We start from the raw sequence: 8,342 nt of genomic DNA on the forward strand, positions 1-8,342 counted from the left end.
AGAGAAAGATGGGAACTACACCGCGTCCTCTGACCACACACAACACAGGATTATGGGAAATAAAGTCTTAACTCCGTAGAGTCCTACTCACTGAAGGTCATAGGTCAGTACAGTGGCGAGCCCTGATCCCTGGTCAACAGTAGTGATTATTATATGGAATAGGGTTCCATTTCAGACGTAGTTCCATTGTCTGGACTTCCCCTCCTCATCACAAACATTTACATATCTATCTTTATTCTCTATATAGAATTGTTTAAATAATGATTATCTAAAGTGCGTGCTGTGTGTGTTTCAGGTCAGAGCTCTGTTAATTTTGGCTACCATTTGTGGAGGCTTTCGGGGCGCTCATGGAGACTTTGGCCTCAAAGAGGGCCGTCCTCTCACAGGTAACAATAAATAACAGAAGAAACCATCTTCAGTACCGGCTTTTCATCTTCATCTTCCACAGCATCACAGCAGAGTAGTTTCAAATAATGTAAAGAGAAAATAATAAACTTCCTCTTCCTCTACTTCACCTTACCTCTCTGTTTCACTCGTTTTCTCCCTCGCTCCGTTACCCTTCTCTTCATTCTTACTCTCTCTTTTCCTCTGTTCACTTCACTCTCCTCCCCTTCTCTCCTCTTCCTCCATGTCTCTCTTCACCCACCGGTTCCCCCCCCCCCTCCCAGGCGATAACATAACCTGCTGGTGTCTGTGACGGGGGTGACTCTGTCACTTGTGAGCGGCGGTGGCCCTGGTCGAGGCCTCGGGGTCAGGAGTCAGAAGTCAACGGAAGCCCCTGCAATCGCTAGCGGCACCGGCGCGGCGGGGACTTCCTGGTTACCGTGGCCAGAGTCCCACAGGGGGAGTTTGTGGTGCGTCTGAGGGAGAGAGCAATAGCGCCACCACAAATCATCACCAGCCTCTTCAGAGACAGGCCTCCACTCAGATAAAGACTTCCAGCATCTCTGTTACGGTCAGTCTTGTAGAACTCTGAAATTGCATCCTTTTCCGTTGGACCTGGCCGCTAGGGTCTGATGAAAAGCAGTCACTACAAGGCATAGGATGGCATTTTGGACACTGTCTTATTGTTAAAAAGTGAAGTTCTTCTCTCTCCAGGCCCAGGCTGACAGTACTCTAGAACCCGGTTCTACCATCTCTGTCCCCTTCAGCGTGCAATGGCCAACGGAACAGGAGGAACTTTTACCGTCCGAGCCACGAACGACCGCGGTTCACCTCCTCCTTCCCCGCCAGTGTGTCCGTTGTGACCGGAGGCGGAGCGCGCCAACGGTACGGTGACTCTCACGGCGCCCGCCAGCACCCCATCGGGAACGGACGTCACCCTGACCATCGAGGCAGAGTCCGCCTGGAGCAGCAGACTTGAACTACGCCATCCTGCGTCTCTCTGTTTTCAGCAAGGTAAGGGTCATGTCAAACTCAAAATGATATGCGTCTTAGCAAGGTAGGGTCATGTTCCAAAACTCTAAAATGGGTCTGGCCTCCTTTCCTCATATCCCTCTCTCCCTCATGGCCCTGATAAGAATGTAACAAGCTCTACAGGTTAGAGATGGTTTCTACCTCCACCACTACTTCAGTTGTCTGACGTAAGCTCTCTATCGCTCTCTCTTGGTCTCCCCCCTCCTCAGGTGACAGATTTCCACTCCCCCAGTGTGGGGTGGTCAGTGTCTCGTCCAACTGCCCGGCTGACTGCAGTGCCTCTTTACTGGCAGCTCTCCTGCAATCTGACGACGGTGCCAAGGGACTGGCATCGACCGAGTCACCCTGCGCCAGGGCAACGGGCCCTGAACACTTCTACAGAGGTGGGCACCGGGGGCGAGAACGTGACCCGGGTTGAGTACAGCGCCACCTGCTGTTCAAAGAAGGTAGAGCTGGTGGTAGTTGACAGGCAGGCACGTGGGGTGTGTGTCTGGGCTCAGTGAAAGGACTCTGTGGGGGGTGGTTGTGAGCTCTACAGCACGCCTCTGTCCCCAACACTACAGCTGTACCTGTAGTTAGTACTACATCCACCGGAGGGCCAACCTTTGACTCTGCCACTGTATCTAAGGATCTGTGTGATGCTTTCTCTCCTCCTGTGAATAGAGTAGAGCTATAGAGTTGTATAATAGTTAATGTTGGTAATGTCATGTGGAACAGTGAATCATGCAAGAGAGTCAAGTCATCAGACATAACCGGTAGTATATGTTATGTTGTACAAAAAACAGGGTGGAAATATGTAATGAACTCTGTCATAATACTGTGGAAACTCTGTCATAACCACTGTGGGAACTCTGTCATAATACACTGTGGGAACTCTGTCATAATACACTGTGCGAAACTCTGTCATAATACACTGTGGAATATCTGTCATAATACACTGTGGGAACTCTGTCATAAATACACTGTGGAACTCTGTCATAATACACTGTGGAACTCTTGTCATATATACACTGTGGGAACTCTATAATACACTGTGGAATCTGTCATAATACACTAAACTGCTGTCTTATAAATACACTGGGAACTCTTGTCATAATACACTGTGGGAACTCTTGTCATAATTCACTGTGGGAACTCTGTCATAATACACTGTGGGAACTCTGTCATAATACACTGTGGACTCTTGCATAAATACAATACACTGTGGAACTCTTGTCATAATACACTGTGGGAACTCTGTCATAATACAACTGTGGGAACCTTGTCATAATACACTGTGGGAACCTGTCATAATACACTGTGGGAACTGTATACATGTGGGACTTTCATAATACACTGTGGGAACTCTTGTCATAATACACTGTGGAACTCTGTCATAATACACTGTGGGAACTCTTCAACATGTGGAACACTGTCATAATACACTGTGGGAACACTGTCATAATACACTGTGGAACTCTGTCATAATACTGTGGAAATGTTTTGTTATTTGTATTATCTCTATTCTCTTAAATCTGTCAATCTGAAACGATGAAGATCTTATCAAAACTTCTGCTTCTGGTGAAATTCCCCTCTAAACAAGTTGACCGTCATTTTCATTCTGAACTCTTCACATTGACGTCCCACACAGACACATAGATAGAAAACAGGACCCCTATAAGGCATAAGGCCATTTGTGATGTATGTGATGAAGTCACAGGGTCAAAATTGTTCCACAAAAAAAGTATCACCTCAATTATCGCTTGAATCTTATGTTTAAAACTGATGTGCACTTGGGAAACAATTTTTCCATTGGAAGCTAAGTGGGGGAAGTCACGTTTTTATAGGGACAGTGCACATTAATCAGCATCAATATTACATCCATGTAAATGTGCCGGGGTTAGCCAAAGATATTTACACCCGAGTCCCTGGGCAGGGCCTTTACACACGCATAATCTAAATAAATACACACTGAAACAATCAACATACAAATACATTACATCCAATAATATGTCATTCTAACAACAACACACCTATCATGAGGAACCCCAGATAACTCACGTGTACAGGTTTGGATTGATTTGAGGCATGTTTTCAATTAAATGTAAAAGTACAATAATAGTGCAGCTTCTCTAGTCCGTGAGCATTGCATTCCATCATATTTAGCTCTAACAGAGAAGGCTAATTGACTGAATTTGCTGTCTCAAAAAGGTACAACGAATCAACCTCTAGTTGCTGCCATTGTTATCCTGGAGCTGCATTAACTTCTCTGGATATGTGGACGGAGCGTCCCACTTGGAAAACAAAGCCAGAAAAAATTTAGACGCCATATTCAATATATTACTATAAAAATCTATCTTTCATGAAATCACACATGAAAGACACCAAATTAAAGTTACACATGTTGTGTAATACCAGCCAACATTTTCCCAGCTAAAAGATAGTAGTTCAACAAAAAGCAGAAATAGAGATAAAATAATCACTAACCTTTGATGATCTTCATCAGATGACACTCATAGGATATCATGTTACACAATACATTTATGTTTTGTTCGATAATGTGCATATTTATATCCACAAATCTCGGTTTACATTGCGCCATGTTCGAAATGCCTCCAAAATATCCGGAGAAATTATTCTGTCAAATAACAGAATACTCATCATAAACTTTGATGAAAGATACATGTTTTACATAGAATAAAGATACACTTGTTCTTAATGCAACGCTGTGTCAGATTTCAAAAATACTTTACGTAAAAAGCACACCATGCAATAATCTGAGACAGCGCCCAAAAATAACAAATTTCTCCGCTATGTGGAGTCAACAGAAATACAAAATTACATCATAAATATTCCCTTACCTTTGATGATCTTCATCAGAATGCACTCCCAGAATCCTAGTTCCACAATAAATCGTGTTTTTTCAATAATGTCCATTACTTATGTCTAAGTAGCTAATTTGCTAGCATGTTTAGTGCACATGTCCAAACGCTCGCGCAGATGCAGGCGAACTCGGACGAAAACTTCAAAAAGTTATATAATAGGTCAAATAAACTGGTCAACCTAAGTAGAGAATCAATCTTCAGGATGTTGTTATCATAACTATCAATAACGTTCCAACCGGGAATTCCTTTGTGTCTCTAGAAGTTATGGAAAGCAAGACGATATGTTTGGAACGCGCATGACCAGGAACTGGCATCTGCCAGACCAATGACTGAAACACCTCCCATCCGGCCCCACATCACACTAGATGCTTCATTCCACATTCTACAGACTGTTGACATCTAGTGGAAGGCGTAGAGAAGTGCAAACAGATCCATATCTTACAGGGAATTGAATAGGCAATGAGTTAACATTGACCAGTTCAGAATTCTCACTTCCTGTTTGGATTTTTTCTCAGGTTTTTGCCTGCCATATGAGTTTTGTTATACTCACAGACATCATTCAAACAGTTTTAGAAACTTCAGAGTGTTTTATATCAAATAGTAATAACACTATGCATATATTAACATCTGGGACAGAGTAGGAGGCAGTTCACTATGGGCAGCAATTCATCCAAAAGTGAAATGCTGCCCCTATCACAAAGAAGTTAAACAGTGCCACCTACAGTAATGCACAGGAACAGACACAGGGCAGAAGTAACGATATCACAAGAACCTGGATAGACTTAACATACACCTGTTAGACAGAAAACACAGCACTTTGTTGGAGATGTCTGAGGCCATCTATGCTGAGGCAGATATGACCAATAAGGTCAAGTTTGACAGAGGTGAGATGGAGGAGAAGATTGTGGATATCTACGTCAGTGCAGACACCCTGAGGACGGTGAGACCAGCACCAAGAGAGAAGAGACACAGACACTGCTCCTAATAATGGACCAGGAGACCAGCACTCAGGTAACACACACACACACACACACACACACACACACACACACACACCACAAACACACACACAAGCACACACACACGTTTATTTGATGTGTCTACAGAGCCTGATAGCTCAGGGAAGAGACCCTTCCTAGTTGCTGCAGTGTGTCTGGGGCTGCTGTGTATTCTAATGGCTGGGATCATAGGCCTGTCTGTCTACTGTGAGTTGGTGTCCAAATCATTGCTTATCACCTAGTGTAAGAAGTGCTGCTGATTAGAACTATTCATCTGTTGTTTTACCTAGTAACTATGTTGCATCCTAGTAACTGGTTGCATCACTGCCTGATACGGCAACCGCTTGGTCTCCGATCTCAAGGCACTACAGATGGTGGTGCATATGGCCCAGTACAGCACTGGGGAAAGCTGCCTGCCATCCAGGACCTCTACACCAGGCGGTGTCAAGGAAGGCCCAAAAACTTGTCAAGACCCTGCCATCCAAGTCATAGACTGTTCTCTTTGCTACCGCATGGCAAGCGATACCGGAGCAACAAGTCTAGGACCAAAAGGCTTCTCACCAGCTTTTAACGCCAACCCATAAGACTCCTGAACAGGCAATCAAATGGCTGCCCAGACTATTTGCATTGAGTCCCGATACAGACCAGATACAAAAACCTGACTAAAGCGAGAGACAGCTCCAGACCAGATACTACAACCTGACTAAGGAGAGAGCCAGCTACAGACTAGATACTACACCTCACTAAAAGAGAAAGACCAGCTACAGACCAGAAACAACACCCTGACTAAAGAGAGAGACCAGCAACCAACCAGTAGTAACACCCTCACTAAAGAGAGAGACCAGCTACAGACCAGATACAAACACCCTAACTAAAGAGAGAGACCAGATATAGACCAGTAGTAAACCCTGACTAAATAGAGAGACCAGCTACAGACCAATACAACACACTGACTAAAGAGAGAGACCAGATATAGACCAGTAGTAACACCCTGACTAAAGAGAGAGACAGCTACATACCAGTAAGTAACACCCTGACTAAATAGAAAGACCAGCTACAGACCAGCTACAGAAGGCAAAGCCCTTTGGATGAGTTACTTGTACAGCTGCCACTCGAGCAGACAGGCCTGTAGCCCTACTAAGTCCAAACTCCACACAGACATAGTGTGGATATGCTGCTGGAGAGCCAGTACCATGGGTACGATGTCTCTCATTGACTTTCGCTTGTAAATGTCTAAACTCACCAGAAATTAACATTTGCTAGCTTCAAACCTATATACAGTGCATTCGGAAAGTATTCAGACCCCTTGATTATTTTAAAGACTTTTAAAGACATGGAAAGATGACAATTGTGGCACAAACCATAACTGGATCCATGAGAAAATGATTTAACAATAACCTACTCYAGCCTCTCTACACTCTTAGCACCATTTKTTCTATCTAGAACCGAAAAGGGTTCTTCGGTTGTCCCCATAGGAGAGCCCTTTSAAGAACCCCTTTTGGCTCTAGGAGAACCCATTCGGTTCCAGGTTGAAACCTTCCGGGTTCCCTGTACAACCCTTTCCACAGAGGGTTCTACATGGAACCCAGAAATATTCTACCTGGAACCAAAAAGGGTCTCATATGGGGACAGCAGCAGAACCCTTTTGTATTATTTGGTGCACTTTTAACCMTTTTTTTCTCSCCAATTTCGTGAGATCCAATTGGTAGTTACAGTCTTGTCCCATTGCTGAAACTYCCATACGGACTCAGGAGAGGCGAAGGTCGAGAGCCATGCGTCCTCTGAAACACAACCCCGTCTAGCCTCACTGCTTCTTGAAACACTGCTCACCAACTGCACCAATGTGTACACAGTACAGCTGGCGACTGAAGTCAGTGTTCTTGCTCCCAGCCTGTCACAAGGAGTCACTAGTGCGCGATGGGACAAGGGAATCTCGGCCGGCGAAACCCTCCCCTAACCTGGAAGACACTGGGCCAATTGTGTGCCGCCTCATGGGTCTCGGACGGCTGCGTCACAGCCCGGAATCGAACCCGGATCTGTAGTGACACCTCTAGCACGCCTCTAGCACCTTAGACCGCAGCGCCACTCGGGAGGCCCCAGAACCCTTATTTCTTATAGTGTAGGTTTGAGAAGTAGGAGAGGAGATAGAAGGTCAGGATTCTAGGAAAGACTGATTGAGAGAGAGCCTTAGTGTCACATGGAATGACGCGTGATGAGTGACGCCAGGTGTGCATGATGGACTGCAGGAGTGCGTGATGCAGGGCAACCTGGCACCCTCAAGCACCAGGGGGAGGGAAGAGCGGGAGCAGACGTGACACTTAGTGTCAGAGAGAACCGTAGAGGAGGAAGAAGACAACTGGAGAATGAGGAAGAGAGAARAATAAGAAAAATAATGATGTTTAGATTTAGAGGAGAGTATGTAGACRTACAGTMCTCTGGAAATATATCAATMATTTTTTWGCAACATGTCATGTGGTTTGCCATAGGCATATGCTCAGCTAAATTATTTTCTTGCTTTTTTTATGGTTAATTATTAGCAAAAATCGCTTTGTTCTTCTTCTTGTTAAAGGCACATAATAATAAATAAAGGAACAAAATGTCTACCAGCTTCCTGATTGAATGTGATTGGATACTTAAAAGAGTGTCACATGCAGTTGGACACAGACAAAGGGCAGAACAGTACTGAGGGACACATGCATGGCGCATGAAGACACACACCAGCACGCACGCAAGCACGCACACACACACACCGCACACGTGAAGTTCCCTTTTCAAACATCTGGTAAAGATGAAGACATATTTCCTCACACTGCTATCACACACAAAAACATAGATAGGAAGAAAGGACCTTATATGGCCATCGATGACCGGTCACAGAGTACAAGCCATAACGTGACTTCCTTATGAATGATGCTACAAAACAGGCCTTATAAAGTGATAGGCTGAACGGCTGCACTCGTCATAACCTGTTGTCATGCAGCTATCATGTCATATCACTGTGTTTAGATTATCCTGTCAGGTCTACCAACTTCCTGCTTGAAGGTGATTGGATACTTAAAACATT

General features: G+C 44.6%; 2 long non-coding RNA genes across 2 annotated transcripts; one reads left to right on the top strand and one right to left on the bottom strand.

Annotated features, from left to right (window-relative positions):
* The first annotated feature begins 33 nt into the window (after positions 1–33).
* On the top strand, positions 34–1,400 carry LOC112073927 (uncharacterized). Its single transcript, XR_002894641.2, has 4 exons — positions 34–103; positions 296–386; positions 669–955; positions 1,099–1,400. It is a non-coding gene; the product is annotated as an uncharacterized lncRNA (long non-coding RNA).
* Positions 1,401–2,262: 862 nt separating this feature from the next.
* Positions 2,263–2,700, bottom strand: LOC139025253 (uncharacterized). The gene is made up of 3 exons (XR_011476736.1): positions 2,627–2,700; positions 2,552–2,596; positions 2,263–2,411 (listed from the first exon to the last, which is right to left on the bottom strand). It is a non-coding gene; the product is annotated as an uncharacterized lncRNA (long non-coding RNA).
* Between the last annotated feature and the right edge of the window lie 5,642 nt (positions 2,701–8,342).

Source organism: Salvelinus sp. IW2-2015, unplaced genomic scaffold (genome assembly GCF_002910315.2).
Source record: "Salvelinus sp. IW2-2015 unplaced genomic scaffold, ASM291031v2 Un_scaffold2426, whole genome shotgun sequence".
NCBI lineage: Eukaryota > Metazoa > Chordata > Actinopteri > Salmoniformes > Salmonidae > Salvelinus > Salvelinus sp. IW2-2015.